The following is a 20,131-nucleotide window of genomic DNA, read 5'->3' as shown; positions in this document are numbered from 1 at the left end:
ATAAACAGGGAGCATTCTTTTGGTTTAATGGTACAGTTCTCCTGAAGAGAGCAATGCAGGCTCTACTATTATGAAAAGGGTTCTCTTTTTTTCACCATATTCATACTTGTTAACTAAGTCTTGTTGTTCTGTAACTCAGATCTACGGAGCAGGGCTATTTTGAAAATCTCCTGAAGACATCTGCTGCCTCCAGAGCTTCTTTAATGATGCCCAAAGGCCTCACCTTGCAAAGACTAGCCTGACAATACCTTGAGACCTTACCCTTCTCCTCTAGCTGAAAGGTGCTGCAAAGACTCCACCTGAGGCCCAGATGCTTAAAGTGTCCCATAATAGAGATGCAAACCTTATAGAGGAAGCAAAGCCACAGGCAGAACTGGAGCCCCAGAGGTGCATTAGTAAGTACAGGCTCAGCCTGAAACCTGTTGAGTCAAGTGGAGTGACCTTGTGTTAACTTCAGTGAATCTAGGAGCTTTGCTCATAAATGAGGATTGGGTCTGTAAAGGAAGCATTACCTGCCTTTGCAGCTGCAGACATGAGAGCTCTCTCCTTAGGCTTGTGGCTCTTCAGTGCACTAGCCTTTTACATTAAGATCCAGGAATGACCATAGTAACCAAATTTTATCTTAGATCTTCAGGTCATCAACCCAAAAGGTTCATAAAGGATAAGAGCCCATTAGTGGTAGTATGAATGTACAGTATCTGTGTTGGTCATTATAAAGGAGAGGAATATAACTTCCGATCAGGATGGTCAGCCAAAATTGGTCAGCCTACATAAAAAGCATCACCTCTTTAGATCTAGGAGGCTTGTATCTACTGGAATATAGTTTTAAAACAATTTTTACTAATTACGTTGGGTTATATGTTCATGTACAGTGTAAGTAACTGGATTATACAAACGAGATGCAATTTGTACGTTAGTCAGCAAAATAGTAGCTCCGTCAAAGCAGAGGGAACAAAGCTATCAGTGATGAGCTGAGAGATGGTCCCTATGGCCTCGTGGTAGTTCTAGTGGCTGAGTGACCATGCAGCAGCCATGTGAATGTGCTTTTGTTAGAAAAAAAAATTGAAATGGATGATTTGTCTTTTGCATCCTCTCCCTATCCATCTGACAAGCAAAAAATCTCCTAGGGCAATTGTGGTATACTGCTGCGCAAAGCTAACATGTTCTCTAGTACCCCTGCACCAAGGCTTTGAAGGAGATTTTTTGCCCTTTAGTTGAGTTACTTTAGCAGTGTCTGTTAGTGAAGAACATCATCAAGTCATCAGTTCACATGAGCAAGTGGCTGGGAAATAGTTCTTCAGAAAGAAGCCTTGCAGGTTATAGTAAATCACAAGTGTGAACGCGAGCCAGGAATGCTGTATTTAATAGTAATAATTTAAAATACAAAACAAAAAAAAAAACCCACTAACCTGTGATATACAAGCAGGAATATAGTTGAAAAGGTGCATGAAGTAATCCTGTTTCACTCAGTGCCGACAAGGCATCAGCTGGAGCACTGGATCTGATTTTGGGCTGTGCCCTCCTAAGAGAATGTGAGCTCATTGGAGAGAATCCAAAGTGAACAAGGGAATGATCAAAACTCTGGAAAATCTTATGGTAAAGAGACTGAATGTGTGGTTTGTGGGTTTTCTTTTCTTTTTTCTTTCTTTACTTTTTCCAAATAATGGAAGATTTCAGCAAGATCGAATCTTCAAATTTATAAAAAAGCTCTGTCAAAGAGAAAAATAATGATAAAGTAATTGTAGATAGTATAGTCCTATACTGTTATTCTTTATTGGGTCAACTAATACTCTGATTGCAAAATGTAAGAAAATAAGTTGTATATTAAGGAATACCTTTGAATGATAAAGCAGTGTTTTCCTAGAGTAGTAAAGTATCTGGCAGTCTGTTAGAAAAGGTAGGTAAATGTATTTGATGTATCATGTAGGAGATGTTTCTGCCTTGGAGCACCAAAGTGAAAGACAGAAAAATAACACTAAAAAGTATTATTTCATCAGGCAAGATGTTTATAGATAAAGTAGATAAAATAACAACACTGCCAAAGACTCATGAACATCTTGTGCAAATTTTAAGATGTGACACAGTGGCATGTACTCTGTTAGCCATGTAACAAGATGGCAGTCCACATAGACTAAACTCCCTGATATTCCTCCAGCCTGCATGTGCTGACAAAAGGAGGGTATCACCATTAGGGTAGTATCTGTATAGCTCAGAAGCAGTGGCATGGGTTAATCCCAGAATGTTACATCTCGAACAGTTTGATCCAGAGTATCTCCACATGTGAAGTAACTCATAGGATTTTCTCATTCCCTGTGAGAAAATAGATAAGAATGGAATTGGAACTGGTAGAAGAGAAGATTACAGGATAGAAGCTGTATGTTGTGCATAAGATTCTACTGAGAAATGCTACCAGGTATGTGTGGTAAGAGCATAGAAGCCATCAATCTAACATTTAACTTCAGCAGATAAGGGAAGAGCAGAACCTGAAACTAAGCAACCTCTTGGCAATTGGCATTAAGCTAAGATGGCTCTTTGGAAAATTACTCACTGCTTTGGTTTGTTTGTTTGGTTTTTATTTTTTTTTCTTTATTGGGGGTTAGAGGAAAGAGGGGAGGAAGAAGGTGGCAAAAGTTTGGTTTTGATTAAAATAGAATAGATGGAGAGTTGGCTTTCTCTGGAAAAGTTCACATTTACCTAAAAATAAAATACCAGCAATTTGTGAGAGTTTTGGGTTTCAGACAATAACAGTAAGTTGATTGAATACTGGAGATGTGAGATGTTATTTCAGCACTGTATTGTAAATTCTTGGGGAATGTGAGGGCAGGTACCTCGTGTGCCCTATTCTACCTGTAAGTCGAGGTTTCTGTTAATCTCCTATGATGAACCACTGTCTTGGCAGGAGGTGAGAATGCTGGGTGTTATGAGAGGAGTGTGGCCTGCTAGTCTCTTTGATAAAAGAAAATGTATGGTAAAGCGAAAGAGCTGATGAGTCTAATGCGGCTGGTTTGTAGGGCAAAAGGCTGCTCCTACATCTCTCAACCATTTTAGAGTAGAGTGAGCTGTCTTTGTTTTTCATTTTAAAACACTCTTTAACATGTACTACTGCCTGTGAAAAATGAGAGGGTATGATCTTCAGATCTCTACTTTGCTGTGCTGAAGAGGTGGATTTGCCTAGTGCAGCAGAAAATGGCAGGTGCATCACAACTACTGCATGCGACTCTTTGGCTGATCTCATCCAACAGCCAAACAGCCACCTCATTCACCCTGCTTCTTGCTTCTCCTTGTTCCCTGTGCAGTGGGGAGAAAATAGAAAGAAGCTGAAAAGACTTATTGATTGAGATAATGACAAATGAATAAGGGAACTAAAGCTGGGCCTGCAAAGTAAAGCAAAAAGGGGAATTCAATTGCTACTTCCCACTGGGAGGCAGATGGTCCAGCCTCTTCCTGGGAAGCTGGGACTCAGCATGTGCAACAGTTGCTCTAAACAACAAATGCTACTACCATGAATGTTCCCTCTTCTCCTTTCACTTGGGCTTTTAGTGCTGAGAACAACACTGTATGAGATTCCTTCAGTTTGGGTCTGCTGTCCTGGCTGCATCAATCCCTTGCACGTTCCCAGACTGGCTTTGCTGGGAGAAGTGTGGGCGGAAAGAGAGAAAACCTTGACTTTGTGCAAGTACTGCTCGGCAGCAGCCAAAACACTGTTGTGTTATCAACACAGTTTTAGCCACAAATGTAAAGCACAACACCATACAGTCTGCTATGAAGGAAGTTAATGCTGTCCCAACAAGTATACTAGCGCTGTATCCACATAGTTCCTCATAGTGTTTGAGTCAGGATTCCAGTTGCTTTATACCATACTTCTACCTCTTAGTTTTATCTTTCTTTTCTTTTTTCTTTTTTTTTCTTTCTTTTTTTTTTTTTTTTGAGATGTAGGAGGAAAGGCCTTGAGTGTATGCTAAGAATATAAGCTAAGAGCTGCATGTGCAAATGCAGGAAGCTGTAAATGTGATGAAATGACAGAGACAAAATATTTGCTGCAGGATGTGCCCTTTATATAAACAATTGGGAAATTACAGATATTGAAACATTTTTAACTTCTTTAGAGATTATGACAGTGATTTTAAAAGTGCTTTGATATTATTTGAGAAATCAGTGAATCAGTTCACCTCATCAAAGAAGTAAAATTAGTTTTAACCTCAGTTTCTCTAGCAACGCTGCTGGCTTTTCAACTTGCTTGACATCTGAACATCTCTGAACATGATGAAAGACAGCTACCCAAAAGGCAGAAGAAGCATTCCAGGAAAGGCAATGCATTTCTGTTTCCACTCCTTTGTCAGAGCTGAGATGCACTCAGCCTTGAACTCCAGTAGTGTCATAACATTATCCTCTCAAATTAAAAGATGGGATGGCATTAACCAATTTACTAAAATGTGGCAAAGAGTTGGTGGAAACAACCATCTTTCTCCCAAGAGGCAGGAGTAGGGAAAATGCCTGAAAATTTCAAGTGCTGTTTTCTTACTATTTCTCTCTCAGCCTTTCCACAAAGCTACACCATAGACTTCAGATTTTGTACCAAGTACAAAATAGGACATCTTTCTTTAGGATCTGAGATCTACTTGTAGAGGGATGGCAAAAAGGTTGGTTGATGCATGAGGAACTCGTGTGGATCTCAGGGCATGTTTTCAGCTCCCTGCTCTGTCACAGTTTTGCCAGGGAATTTCATTTTCCCATGCTGAAGTGCTCTGTTAGAGGAGCTGGGATAACAGCACTCCTTTGCCTCACAGACATTACGTGTATGGTTTCCTGGGGTGCTGGCTAGTTAATCCTACTTGCCTCTCTGAAGCTTCTGCTTTGCATGCAGGTACATAAACAGTGAAAAGATTTAGAGATGGTACTCACCTGTGAGAAAAAAAACAGACTCCTTCTCAATTTGATAATCAGGCCTTCTTTTTATTGCATGACTTACAGTTTGCAGCAATAACAACGGGTATTCTCAGGCCATTATTTCTGATGAGAGTATAAATGAGAATATAATTTTAATCTCATAATGAAATGGTGACAGATATACTTAAACACAGTAACACGTAGAGAAATTCCCACAGGACTGTAATTCAGGTGTCATCTAGAGGAGACCAGGAGACAGAGGTGCCACGTTATCACAGGCAGACCTGGTAATGATGTAAACAGTTAAGACTAATGTTGTTGTGGGGTTTTTTTATTTTATTTATTTATTTTGCTGTAAGACTTTTGTTGCAGTTGCTGATAACATTACCAAAATTTAAGCCACTTGGGTTAGGGTTTTCCGTCCCAGGTACTTGGCTAAATTAGATTTTTGTGGTTATTCTCTGGGGAACATTTGAGGAAATGGTTCAATTGTTTCTGAGTGTGAAGAAAGGAGGAAAATACACTACTTTTGCCATGAGATAATTTTTCAGAGGTGCTTCTGAGACAGGGCTTGAATCTGAACTCTCCCTTGATCTGACACAAGTGCTTTTCCTGACCTTGTGAAAATTAGCTCCAAGTCCTCCAACCTACAATCCCTTTAAAAAAACACACACGCCCCTCAGATCATGCTTTCCCCATCCTGTAAGCTGTTGAAATTTGGCAACTCTGTTTCTCAGGGATTTCATTTCCTCTGGGAATTCTTTCCCAGATTTCATAAGCAAATTGTGTAAAACTTTTCTTGCAATTTCTCTTTGTTGCCTTATGCATGGGAACAGGGAGGCTGAAATTATGAGAGTCAAAGTGATGCACCAGGAGGAGGAAAGGACCGGATGTTACATACCTGGCACTGACCTGCAGTGTTGTGGAAAGTGAGACACAGGTGATATCTCTGACGGCAGAGTAGGAAGACTGTAGTAGAATGGAAGCAAAGGCAACCTGTTTCTCTCTAAAGTTAGAGAGGCAGAAGATAGTGAAACAGAAAAGTTCCTCAAAACTAGACTCCAAAGCTCCTGAACTTGGCATAAAACTTGGCGTAGTCCAGTGTTATCTCTCCAGAGCTGTATAATGCACCAGTAAAAGGATGCCTTTACTGGCCCATACTGAGGACAGAAATTGGCTATCAGTTAGCTATATCTCCCTGTTAAATAATGATTTTTGCTGCAGATTGTAGAAACAGGTTGGCTTTGTGTGGTATAAGTATATTTACATATACAGATGCTGAGAGTTCCACGCAACTTAATGCTGCCCTGAAATAGTGCATGTGTCAGTAGGAGCTAGAGGAAGCAGTGGTCACTTTTGAGATACACGGTGTCATAGCTGTGGTACATACAATGGGGACAGCACAACTATTCCTTTCTCAAGTATGTTTTATGATTATTGATATATCAGTATTTTTCTTTTTTTTTTCCTTCCATAAAAGCACTTGAAGGCTTTAATGACAAAAATGATAGAGAGACTTATGCATCCCCACTAATGAATGCCAGTTTGTTTCATTTTAGAAGTATGGCAGTCTTTGGGTTCTGAATGAGGCAGAGTTTCTGGGAAAAATCGCCTGTCATCATGTTATTGAAGAATGAATACATGCAAGGAAGGCTTCTGCTAGTTTGCACAAACAACCTTAAGCCTGATGTCCTCAATCCCATTCATTTTTTCACCTTCAGCTTTAATACATTTTGTCATTCATGGTAGGGGGCTTATGTGCAGTTTTCCACATAAAACTGTACAATAGAAAATAGAATTCTGAAGTATCCCCTTTGAGTTTAGAATTAGTAGAATGTTACTAAATATCACTTCTCAGCCTGCAAGTGATCCAGTTACAGCTATACTTCTGTTTCAATTGTACTTGATAGAAGAGGGAAGATTTGAAATAGCTCTTCATATGTTGGTGCTGTTACGTCATTGCAATATATTAGATGTGTATGTTGTTACAGTGGATCCACTGGTGTATTCTTATCAGTTTGAGATCAGAATAAAGCCTCAGAAGGGTTATGAATGCTACTCAAAGGCTATCTATCCTTTTACTGGTTACTGTTATACTGCAGTTTTCTCTGTTGGCTTCTTCTATGGGCTGCAGAAAAAGGCAAAGATGTTACAACAGAAGCAAAAGGCAAGCGCAAAAAGGCTAACATGGCAGTTAGCTTCACTTGTTAGATTTTTGATAGATTTTGCAATGTGAAGGAAGACCAGGGAACAGTTCTGGAGGATGATAATGAGGCAACAATTACAAATGTTAGAGAGATCATCCTAGAAAAGTGAGGGAGAGTGAGAAAACCCGAAAGTCCCGTTTTGAAGACTTACCAAGACCAATGATGCAGTCTGGTCCTCTGGCCTAGTGACTGGCGGAGTCCCTTTGCATAATACTGTTGAGAATGGCTGCAAAGGCTTCATCGCAGATACCTGTAACTCTCTCCATGAAAAGGAAGGGCAGTTAGTTTTTTTAACTTCACTTCTGAGTTTGTAGATTTTGACTGCAGCAGGCTAAATCCTTCTCCTTCCATGACATGTAGGGATGGCGCTGCTCTTCTGGAGCGATGATATGACAGAAACTGAACGCTGTTGGTTTTGAGGCAGTTTGCCACAGCTGTTTCATGGAGAAAGAGGGAATTGCTTGCAGAAAAGAGGCAAGCAGAAAAACAAGTAAGCATAAATAGCATAAAAAATGGAACAGATACCTATCGGGGGGAAGAAGGAAAATGTAGAAGGAAAGTGGGGGGAGGGAAGGAGCCTGTCAGCCAGACCTTCAAAGACTACCATGTATTATGAACGATTGGTTTCTGAAGGTAATAGAAGTAGATCGTCCAATTTTATTTACTTTGAGGTTTCCCATTCATGTAGAAAAATGTTGATTTTCCTCTTTATCCTTTAATTGAGCCACCTCTGGGAGAAAAAAATACAGAATTAAGTTACCAAATTAAGTTACACAAATAAGGTCCATTGTAGTCAAACAAGTTTTGCAGATGCAAACATTACTCAGAAGCTTGCAAAACTTAGAGCTGTGAAAGATTCATATGTTCCAAATCACTACTTTTGCAGTATTTCTTTTGTCTTCTGAATACAGCTTCTCACCGTCTGCATAGTTCTGCTGTGATTAACCTGGAGACAGAAAACTTTCTTTGGCCACTCTCTCAAGTGATGACAAACTTATTTTTGAGCAGTCATCTGCACTGTCTGCTCTGAAATAATTGCAAATAGTGTAAATAGTTTTAAAGAGCATTATCTTCAGTACTCTGCCGTATACTGCACAGATTGCTGGGCATCTTACACTCTTCAGCAGCACCAATTACTATCATATTTTTAGTGTTCCTGTGGTGTTGGTGGCATGAGTGAATCAGGCCCATGTTGTTGCTTCTCAGGCACTCAACACGCATCAATATTGAGATGATTTAGTTCAGTGTACTTCTGAAGTTCTGAGGTCAGCAACTCTTTCTGCAACTGGGAGGACTGATAGATAGCTTGTGACTTATAAATATATTAAATTCATTTGTCCCTGCTCCTGTTCCACAGGAATCAATGGTTAATCCCCACCATGCTTTCATATACTCACATGAAAAAGTTTTGTTTGATTTACTTCTGTTTCACTTTTCTGCTGGCTCAGCAATGCCAAGCTGCAGAGTCCTACACTCAGATTTCAAAACCTACCCGGATGCTTTCCTATGCAACCTGCTGTAGGGAGCTGCTTTAGCAGGAGATCGGATTGGATGATCCCCAGAGGTCCCTTCCAATTCCTATGATTCAACGATTCTTTTCAATTACTTTTCAGAAATGCTTCAGGTGCCAGAACTCTAGCATTTCAATTCAGCGAATGAGCCTAGGGTTTAAAAGCACAGAACAAAAGTCATGGACACAGCCATTCATAAATGGTCTCAAATTCCTCATCCTTTTCCTCTTTCTTGTTGCTGACTGTCACTGACCTGTAGTCATTTGTGCGAGTACTCATTTGTCCCTTTGGAACACTCTTTCATCTCTTTCAACTCCACACAGACTGTTGTCTTCTAGAGCACTGCAAAAATGCTAGAGCTGAAGCAATATGTTTGTGCTCTTGATTGAGGCTAAAATTGAAGAGGGTAAAAGAGGGGCAGCAGTTTCAATTTAAATACAGCTTAATTAAGCATAATGTAAGTGAATGGGAAATGGAGAGCACAGTTTTTTGTTGAACTTGTACTTTTGAGTAGGTACAGGGACTGTGTTTTTCAGTTATATCAAAGTAGATAATGTGTCATGATAGACATAATTAGGATGTTTAGACTGAATAACAATTCACTAGAGTAGTCACAGATAAGAAGAAAGTTCAGGAGGAGCACAGCTAAGCAGAGGAGTGGAAGGAGAAACCTCATGGGAAACTGCAAAAAAGGTGGTTACCACTTTGTCCATCCGTGGTGATGATCTCTCACTTTCTCTATTAATGCATGTAATGTGACTTTGTTTTATTCCTAAGATATGACACCACCAGTAATAGGGTGAGTGTGGTATCCATCAACCCTTCCAGGGTTAGAAGAGGGTTTTTTTCCAGTCGCCATACTTTGCACAAAAGCAAACATACATCGTTACGTATGGCTTGTTTGGTAGGAACATGGGGAACAAAATATTCAGGATCTAATTCATGCCAACTATAAATGTGGTTGACATTAAGTGACCTACAGCAGGGGTATATTTTATTCAGTATAGCTACTGGAAGGAAATTATTTATTTTAGACTTTTATTTCAAGATACTATGCAAATGTAATAGCCTGGTCCTGTGGTATTTTGGTGGTGTGGGTTGGTTGCTTTTGTTTTTTCTCTTGGGGCGGGGGGAGCAAAACATGATTCTCTACCCATGTCAGTAGAATGAATAGTTTACTTTTAGTTGGTATTAGCTGGGATTTAATTTCTTTGAGGAAAAATTATTTTGTAACCTAGATTTGTTCATTGGTTTATTCAGAGGAGAGCTTTTTTTTCCTTCCAAAAGGAAATACTGTTTTCTTTCTGCAGTGCACTCTGCTACATATCCAAGTGGTTCTTTAATTTCAGCCATCTGTTCTTCTGCCACTACATCAACAGACAAGGGGCGGGAAGGAATTCTATTTGTATTTTTTGATTAGTATATATGTATATACAGCTATTAAAAGCAAGAAAGAATGTAAAACTATAGAAAGATACTTATCCAATTTAGCTAGATCAGTAAAAGAGCTGTGTTCACCTTTGACCTCAAAACTATCTAGAAGACCTTTTTGATTGTAAAGCAGGGAGGGGAAACTGTCAGGCATGGATGTCCAGTCTTCTGGCTTGCCTGGGCAACACTGAGCGAACAGAAATTGTCTTGGGTCGCATATGAAATATATAATATTGTTAATGTATATATGTCACAAAGCTTATTTTTTATGTATTTTTTAAATAAAACATAAAAAACAGAGCAAGAAAAACATAGAACTAGTAGGATATTTGACCTTTGTTTTTGTGATACTAATGCATTTGTCTTGTTCAGTGGAAGTGGTTGCAATTCTTAGTGAGTTCTCAAGGTGTTCGTCAGAGATTTTTGTTGAAATCTTAATTTTCCTGTGCTTTATCCTTGAAAATAAACATATGTATTGCCAAAAAGTGGTGACATGAATAACGAGTGATTGTGAAGCGAGAGATACTATTCTCTGATAAGATAGGGCTTATAAAAGTCTAGTAGAGGGACATGACTAACTTCTATTTTGAGTTGAATGTTGTTTGAACTCGGTACACTCCATGTGAAAATTCAAGGTAATGTATTTATGTTGCCTGAAAATGGATTCACAAATATACAAAAAAAAAAGGATTTTTTTTTGAATTCTTGAAATCTATTCTCAAATTCCTTCATCAAAACTTAAGCATGGCTGCATATTTTTTTTACTGTTCATGGGACTGCGTTTAGCCAACACATCAAAATGTATGAAATTATTTGCCATTACTTAAGCTTGATATAATTTAAGTTTCATTTCATAATGCCATTATGGTTTGAAACATAGCACAGGCACATGTTTAACTCATTTAAATGAGCAGTCAATTCCACCAAAAATGCAAAATCTATGAGCCAATTTTATTCTTCAAGTTCTGTCATGAATTTTCCTTTTGATTCCATAAAGAACATGACTTCACTTAGCAAAGCATAAAATCTTTTTAGCATTTTAACTGTGACTTTGCCACCTTGTATCAGAAAAGTAAATGATGCCCCCATAATCAGCATCCATACTTTTAAGAAACTCCTGGATTGATGATGATTCAATCCATTGGATTTTTTGAAATTCATAGCTTTGATGACAATTTGCATGAAATTATCCATATTTAAAGCTTTCACATATATTTTTTCCTGATTTATGATGTGGAGATAATTCATCAAATGTGAGTTTCCAGTGGTGATTGTATCATCTTTTAATATCATGAAATTAGTAGTCCCTCTCTTCTGCCAACAATTGCCAGGGCAGCATCAGCAGCTATACCAGATATGTTGATAAAGGCTAAAGAAAATTGCTTTAATGTAATTTTTACTGCTTCATACAAATAAAGAGATTTAGTTGTTTTTTTTAATGGCACCAAAGAAGCCACTTCTTCAGTGACGTTATACTTGTTATTAATACCTCAGATCTAAATGGCAAGTTGAGCTGTATCTGTAGCATCAGTACTTTCATCTATCACCAAAGTAAAAAGTCTTATTAGCAGCTTCACTCTCCAAATTTCTTATCATAGACATTTCCTCTTTCTTCAGTTCACCTGGCTACAGTTTGGTGAGAGACACTGATTGTAGAAAAATCTATTTTTAAAAAAAATCAGGACACATGATATCTGCCTTGCTTTCCATGCATTGCCTAATAAACTCACCCTCAGTAAATGCTTTTGATTTTTTTTTTTCTCAGTCAGATTTGCTACCACAAAACTAGCTTTCATAACAGAGCCCATTAGAGATTTTAAAAAGATTTTGTTAAGATGACAGACCTTCTTTCAGTTACACTATTTTGTCTGTATTACGGAACATTGCTCAATATGCCTCAAATTTGGCAGCATGTTTCCACATATAATGTCTTTTCAAATTGGGATTTTTTTAAAACCTGATATGATTTCTTTGCAAATTAAGCACAGTGTCATGTTATTGGTTAAAAAAGGGAAAAGTACTAAACTCTGTCCATTTTCCATTGAACACTCTTCCTTCATCCACGATTTTCTTTTCTTCAGGTTCTGTTTTCTTTTGAGGCGCCGTTAGGCAGGTTCAACTATTCATATTGGCAATCTCTGTGTTATAAGCAACAAGTGGCCGAAGTGCGTGTAATACACAATACACATCGGATTCAATGCAACTAAGTGTGTTTGACAGGTGTGAGAGGCAAAGTGAACACTTTACCGCACTCTCCCTGTGTCCCAGAGCTGGGCTGGGCTGCTCGGCAGGGAAAAACCACTGCCATGATGGTGTGGGGCAAAGGGCAGCCACATTGTGAGCTGTGCTGGACTGCATGCAGCCCACAGGTTGGACATGCATGCGGTAGGGTGCTCATATCTGACTTCATGAGCATTATTAATATTCTATAACTGAAGAATGAGTTTAAAGATGTTTCTGTCACTTTAGTTAGTAGAAATGAACTTGCACAACAGAAACTTAAGCTGATCTTAGAATATTTTCTATGGGCTAGTTAGTGTCAAAGATTACCAGATTACTTTTACAACCACATATTCTCTTTGTATAATTTCCATGTACATGTGTAGAGTCTCATGATAAGCAGAAGAGGAAAATAAATGAAATAAAACTGGTCCATGAGCTCTATGAATATTCAGGGTGTACAGAGGTGCCACTTGTTTCTTTTTGCTGTAGAGTCTTCCAGTGCTTGGTCAGTTTACAGTTCAAAGAACCACTGATTGGCTACTTTTATGTATAGCAGTGTGTAACTGTTTGCAAAAACAGTGCAGAGTAAGACGTCTTAAGCTCTGTCAGATCTTCTTTGTGCTGCATGCCTACTCTCCCCATTGACTGTGTTGTAGGTTAAAGGTGAGCTGGTTGAGGGATAAGAATTATGAAACCATTTTAGAAGTTTGGAGTGATACGTAAAAATATTTGGGCTTATTCAGGAAAGTCAATTGGCTTTTCTGTCTGGCACATAGGCCAGCTTACCGTTTGCCATCTATTTCTCCCAAGGAAAATGCAAGTTAAATCATTACACCAGTAATCCCAGTCAGAAATATTTCCTTTCCACAGATTGCCAACTCTTGGACTTGTGAACTGACTGTTTTGTTTATAGGCCATAGCAGGGGCAGGAAGGGTAGGGGACTGGTTGCAAGCAGAGAGACAAAGACCATATTCTTTCAGGGTACCTCTTAAAGAACTTTTCAGTTCGCTAAGCCCTCTTACTTCACTAAATCTTGGAAGGTGAAGTAAGGTGGACCTCAGAGACCAACAACTTGCATACACAATTAAGGTAAAGTGTTTGCATCCAAAAATAAAGGGTGTCATCTGTGGTGACTGGCACAATACACCAATATACATGTAGAGTCAGTTTTGGTGATGAGCAACCAGAATAGCTGCTTAAAGCCCCAAGGCCTGAGGACATTCCACCAGGCTGAGTTAAGAAATTATAAGTCATCTAATGTAGGAATGAAAAAATGGGTAGCTTATTCTCTGCCTAGAGCCCCAGCAGGCAAATGTCCCTGCATAAATATCTGGATCAATTAAATTGCTTAACAATAACTATTGTGGCATTACTGCTTTTGTTAGACTAGAGTCAGTAGTTGCAGTAATGAACATCATATACAGTTTTAAGTCTTGACATTGTAAATTCCCTCAGGTAATGCCCTCAGTTGTGATCCAAAGTGGGACTTTGATGCTGCAACACTGAGTGTTATATTGTGGAGCTTTAATGTGGCTGGCCTAAGGTAAGCAGGCACCTTTGCTAAGTGCCTTGGCCCCGTAGAGGTATGTGGGAAGAGCTAGAGCTAGGTACACCAGGATCAGGTAATTAGCTTTCTATTAGGAAATGCTGAGGACAATGTGGGATCTTCACCAGCACGTAGCCACCTGTTACGCCCTTTTTTTTCCAAAATAGAACTTGTCTCTCTCTTCTAAAACATGACAGAAGAATAGGTGGAGGTGGCCTTTTGAACAGGAGCCTGATGATTAAAGTGCTCCCTCAGGCAGTGGGAAATCTAGCTTAGTAATTGCCTTTGCCAGAGGGAACTCAAATTCACCCCCCAGAGAGTTACCTAAATATGTGCCTATCTGCTCTCTGCAGTGCAGGTCTGCTGTGGAATTAGAGAGATGAACGTGAACTAGGCTAGAAATCAAGAACAAGACAGTGCTCCCAAAGAGCCCAGGGCCCTGTGTTCAGCTTCAGTCTCCAAGGGCTTCTTTGTTAAAAATGCCTTTGCAAGGAATAGAGTAGGAGCCTCCAAGGTCTTAGAGAAGAATGTGGGTTTCACCTTTGATGCTACATAGCTATACTTGTTCCTACTCTCTCTGACCCTGATCATATTGAATTCAAGAGAAACAATCCAGTGAGGAGGAAGAAACAGCGTATAGTTGAGAGGCTGGGGGGGGTTGTGTGACAGACGGAGGATGTGCATTTGAACTGTCTTGGGCTGGCTGTGGCCTTGTGGTGGCAAATAGATCCTGAGTTCCTTTCTTGATAGCAGAGTACTCTGACAGCTGAGCCATGAATGATACAGCTGCAGTATCTAGAAAGACAGCAATGTCTGCTGCTGCTGGTTGTATGATGTGTGGTGTACTGGGTGTTCTGTGAACTCTTGATGAATCAAGGCTGTGAGGAGAGGGGAGCAGAAGAATGACAATTTCCTGGATTTTACTGTGTTCTAGTAGGAGATACTCAGCCCTATTGAGGTTGAGGTGCCAACCGTGGAAGGGCAGAGCTTTAGGTCTCCTGACAGCTTTAGGTTCACAGGCAGAGGCACCTGTAGAATACAGACATTAATAGCATCTGAAGCTGGGCTTACAGACCCACAGTCTTGGGGTTTGGCCGAATTTAGGTATTGTGGTCCTTCTTGGATCTATATTCTTGTACTGTATCTGATCATTAGAACAATTATGCCACGAGTGAACTTGTACCATAATATTTGGGCCATATGAAGCAGTGTAAAGCTAACCTTTGCTCTTGACAAATTTCTTGACAATATTTCTCATAGCTGTAAGTGTTGGCAGAAGCAAATGTGGATGTTTACACGTTAGCAGGGTAAATCTACCAATTCAATTGGTAATAGTAGTTTTCAACTCAGAGTCCAGTCAACTGACCTGTGAATGTGAATTCAGTATGCTGCTCTAGCCACTTGGCTGTGTTGTTACTTCTTTCAAACTAGCATCTGAAATCAAGCAGCCAAAGTGAAGGCATTGACACTTGAGAAGGGGTTTGCCTAGCCATTATGTTTAAGTATTATAGTAGAACAAAATAACGAAGTCTAAATCCACACCTTTGGCACTGACCATGTATGCGTGTATTTTAAAGCATCATCAGGCATTATGCTTGCCAGTACTCTGGGATCCTTTGGAAACAGAGAGATTTAGATCATGTTCCAAATACTAGCATTGCCTGAGAGAGATATTTCCTTGTTTGCAATAATTAGAACTTTGGACTGATTTTATAAAGTGAAGCTCGTATGTGGTCTTAAAAGCACACCCAGCTGATCCATCACTTACAAATAGGACTCAACAAAAATAAGGATGTTTTCTTTCTATGAAAATCTACATTTAGCATGAGCTACAACAAAACTAAAAGTGTTAGCAAGTTATAATAGAGTCACAGCATATTCCAACTTGAAAGGAACCCGCAGAAGCATAGAGTCCAACTCCTGGCTCCACACAGGGCCACCCAAAATCCAAACCCTATGTCTGAGAGTGCTATCCAAACACTCCTTGAATTCTGGCACTTGGGGCAGTGCCCACTGCCCTGAGCAGCCCGTTCCATGCCCACCGTCCTCTGGTGCAGAACCTGTCCCTAACCCCCAGCTGCCCCTCCCCTGACACAGCTCCATGCCATTCCGTTGGGCCCTGTTGCTGTCACAGAAAGCAGAGCTCAGCGCTGCCCCTCCGCTCCCCTCATGAGGAGGCTGTTCTTTAGGAACAAAAAATAAAAATTTGGGGAAAAGACTGTTAAGAAATATATTTTGGTTGTATACAACTACCCATTTCTCAGGTTCTGAAATGGCACAAGGAAGTTGTAGCTCAGAAGCTCCATCTGGGATCCAGCCAACCACATGTCAAATTTTAGCATAGACTTCCCCACCTAAATAAGTTACTCTAGCCTTTCCTTTTAGTCAGTGGAGAGACAGAACTATATCTACAATGAGATTTATTTCATGCTAAAGCAAACTTTTAAATAGGTCAGATGAATCACGCTCTGGAAGTGCAGTTGTCTGCAGCAATCTGAGAGGAATTCTGCTGTTCATAGATTCACTCTTGTCCTGTAGCCGGCGAGAAGTACCTCTCCTGTGGTATTGGTGCAGTTATGACTCCAAGAGTTCAGCTGGAGGGAGGGACTACGGTTTCCAGTCAAAAGTGTTCTCTGGATAAAATTCCAAATCAGATGTAATTTCAGATGAGATAGTAAAGAATAAAGTCATCTTCCCTCACCAAAACGCTCCTAAGCCACCCTGTTGCAGACCTCCAGCTATCAGCTAACCATACTAGTTTTCAGGCTACAGGCCATTAATGAAGGTCCTGCCCAAACTATTGCTCTTTGCGTTACCTGCTGCATTACATCATCCTTACTGTACTCATGGTGCCTGAATCTGATTTATTTCCTTTCTCCAGAATCATAATGAATAGCAAATGAGACAGTTGTGGCAGGACTTTTCTGAGTAACTGTCATTCATGCTAAAATTCATGAAACCTTTTTACAAATATTTGGCAGTTGTCCAAATACTCATAAAAGGAGGGAAAAAAAAAAAAGAGTAATATGATTCTACAAATCATATTAATGAGCTGAAACCAGCATTCCAAATTCATGTTTTTCTCTTCTCTTTTTTCTCTTTTTCTCTCCCTTTTTTTCATAAATTTGAGCCACAATACCTTGTATGTACCTGTAGTAAAGGCCCAAACTCCTTTTTTCCAAGCTCCATTGTCAGGAGCGTGTGTGCATGTTTGCATGAGTACGTGATAACTATAATCAACAAATGCATTTGAAGTGTAGCATAACTTCATCAACAATGAGCTTGCCAATTCTGTTAGCTCCTTTTAATCCACAAGGTGCTTTTGAAGGCTGAAGTATTATATTGTGTGTGGGGATATAAGTAGTAGTAGATGTAAGTTAGTGAATGCATACTGGACAGTAACAAGCTAATGAATCTGCTTTACATCATTTGAATGGTAGCTTTCCACTCATTTAATCATGATCTTGGATTAGAAATAAGTCTTTAAATGACCTGCACACTGATAATATACAGACAATTGTTCAGGATGGCAATTGTCCAGGATTGCCAGGAATATTCAGCTAGAAAGCTCAAGTTTAACAGTGGAGAGACTACCCCCTCCTGGCATTTTAGACATATAGGCAAAAACTGTCCAATCTGGGTGTCTCAAGTTAGCTGAGGCCATATGTAGAGTCTAGACTGCTCTTAATCCAGTGGCATTATTATTAATAATAATAAACACAAATGCATTTTATGGGATGCTTGTATGTGAAAGCCTTTGGGCGTTTCACAAAATACAACCAAACACAACAGTTATTTTCCATTTAAAAAGCGCAACATGCCCCCAATGAAATTGGAAACTGGCAAGAGAGCAAAAAATACCTACTAAACACCTCACAAAACACAAAAGATAGAGAAACCACCCACAATTCACTAGATTTCTACACATGCCAAACCCTCCTGGCCATACTGACATCAGAGGGAGATTTTTTTCATGCTATCAGTGGGAGAAAGATCAAACTTAAAGTTCAGTGGGAGGTGTCTCTGTGAGAGAATATGGACAGAAATGCACTCAGCTGTACTTGCACAGGTTGAACAGAACGCTGCATTTCTGTTAGCTAGCTGTAGTTGGGCTAGTGATATTGCTGCCCTTTAGAATTTAAACTTTCTTTTGCTGGAGGATGAGGATACGGGAGTTCTATAGGTTGAGACTGGGAGCTAGTTTTAAGGCTGAGATCAGTATTTGAGATCTCTTGTGGTGTGAAAGAATTCTGAACCACCTCCTTATGGTTTTCCTTGATGTTTTACTCTTTGTACATGTGCTAGTAATCTCTTATCTCAGTTAAACTATGATCAAAATAATCTTTGATTTTAGGGGAGATTTTTCAAATCTCCAGAGTTGATTAAAAAGGTTGGTTTTCCAAAATGGTTGGCACATTAGAGATGTAACAACTATTCATTGGATTAAAGTGGAGTTATACCAACAAAAAAAAAAAAGTTGTACCGCTTTTAAAATGTCTGCAATTCTTCCTTAGGCTTGTAAATCCTCACGTATTTAAACCACAGTCTTGTGTGGTGAAACATCTTTAGCAGAATTTTTCAGCTTTGTAATATGCTGCTTCTCTCCTGGTTGTTTTGGATAAGGATATGGCCTGAATTACCATGCTATATAAAAAAACATCCCCTGCTCTCCCCCCAAAATAACTTTCACTTGCCACAGTGGTAAACTGCATAGTTTTTCCTATTTTAGCAGAGAGTACCTTCACAGCATTGCACACTGGAGCAGATCAAAGCAAAATAACGTTGCTGCCATTAAATGAAAAGGAACAGATATCACAAAGCTTGCATTTGTTCAGTGCAGGAAGGGAGAATAAAGATTCCAAATGAATTGGGGAATAAAAGCACAATCATTAAGAAGGTGGCCTTTGGTGTGGTCACCTCTGTTGAGATTCAGTCTAACAGAACATTGTTGTTGTCTCTACTTGCTCAGTAATGGCCCCACCCTATTCATTTGTGTAGAAGAATGGATCAAAGTGAGCTTGAAGATAGAGTTTATAAAAACAGAAAACTCATTTTCTCATACGCTCTTTGGCGCCTGAGGCAGAGGTATTGATTGTAAAGCAACCGAAACAGCCTAAGCCATTCTTGCCTTCTATATGTTTGAACACTTGTAATTGTGCAATAGGTAATGAAACAACCCAGAATGACGCACAAAGTACAGTACAAATGAGAGACAAAAGGAGTTGAATTGTTTAAATAAGGCAAGGCTGTGAAATGGAGATTCAGATGGGATTTTCTTTTAGATGTTTCACAAAAAAGGGGAAAAATCATTAACTTGTTGAGTGCTTTTGTCTTAACTGTCAGTTCATATAGCAACTGGATACTGTGTAAATAAATAAAGTTTTGTTTTGTTTTGTTTTAAACAAGAAGAGTCAGTGCGCATTACACGGGCCCATTAACCTGTCTGTTACAAAACTGACTTATGCCAGATCCAAAAGGATGTTAGGGAGAAAATGCAAAAGATCTATTGTAATAGCGTTTGTCTCTTTTGTGCTCCTTAGGGCCAGTGTGAGTCATCTTGTGCAGTGTGGCATGACTCTGAGGGTTCAAAGAAGGACTTGGCGATTTCAGAGGCTCTAAAAATAAGGTTAATAAACAGGTGCTCTGCAGAGGGTCATTGTATATCCCACAAGGTATGATTCAAGGTCATTTGCAGACTTATTTGCAGTTAAAATTTGTATTGCCTGTGTTGTCTAGCCCTAATGGATTTGTACGGTTTTGCCTCTGTTTGCCTGTGCACCAACTTAACTGTTGCAGCACGTATCTACTCCAACTCATCTCCTGTCCACAGGACTGGTTTGTGGACAGCCTGTCTGACATGCTCAACAGTCCGCTAACCTCCCTTATGTGTCCAGGCATGCTCAGACCTACATGTTTCAGCTGTGTCAGCACCTCTATGTACTGTTTTGCTGCTTGTATGGTCATGAAGATAGTTTTGAAGATGGCTTTGAGGTTACCCTCTGTGGGATGCATGGTATACACAGGGTGGACAGATCTGTCCGGAGATGAAAGTGCTTCTCCTGGGATATCTTTCTCTATTTGAGAGTGGAATAAATTCTGCAGGCATGAGATGCCCCAATGCTGGTGCAACTGTATCATTGCTAGAACTGATCCCAGCCTTACTGCTCTTGTTTTCCTGGCGCAGACCAACAGTAAATCCACTTTGCACTGCTGTGGCAGTGTGGAGGAGCCTCAGTGAGGAAATAAATGATATTTACACCTAGTTGAAGGTTCTGTTCAATCCTGATGTAATAAAAAGCAGTGAGAATGTAAGGAGGAACTAGAC

At 39.6% G+C, this 20,131-nt stretch overlaps 1 protein-coding gene across 16 annotated transcripts in view; it reads left to right on the top strand.

Moving 5' to 3' along the window:
- EXOC2 (exocyst complex component 2) overlaps window positions 1-20,131 on the top strand; it is a 366,065-nt gene that overhangs the window by 22,089 nt on the left and 323,845 nt on the right. For 14 of the 16 annotated variants that reach the window (XM_046924334.1, XM_046924284.1, XM_046924332.1 and 11 more), the window contains one exon: window positions 19,347-19,478. The exons of the other annotated variants lie outside the window; for them this stretch is intronic. The gene's annotated coding sequence lies outside the window, so the exon portion shown is untranslated. The remainder of the gene's footprint in view (window positions 1-19,346; window positions 19,479-20,131) is intronic. 16 annotated transcript variants of the gene reach the window in all.

Source organism: Gallus gallus, chromosome 2 (genome assembly GCF_016699485.2).
Source record: "Gallus gallus isolate bGalGal1 chromosome 2, bGalGal1.mat.broiler.GRCg7b, whole genome shotgun sequence".
NCBI lineage: Eukaryota > Metazoa > Chordata > Aves > Galliformes > Phasianidae > Gallus > Gallus gallus.
This window is presented reverse-complemented; position numbering and strand designations above follow the sequence as displayed.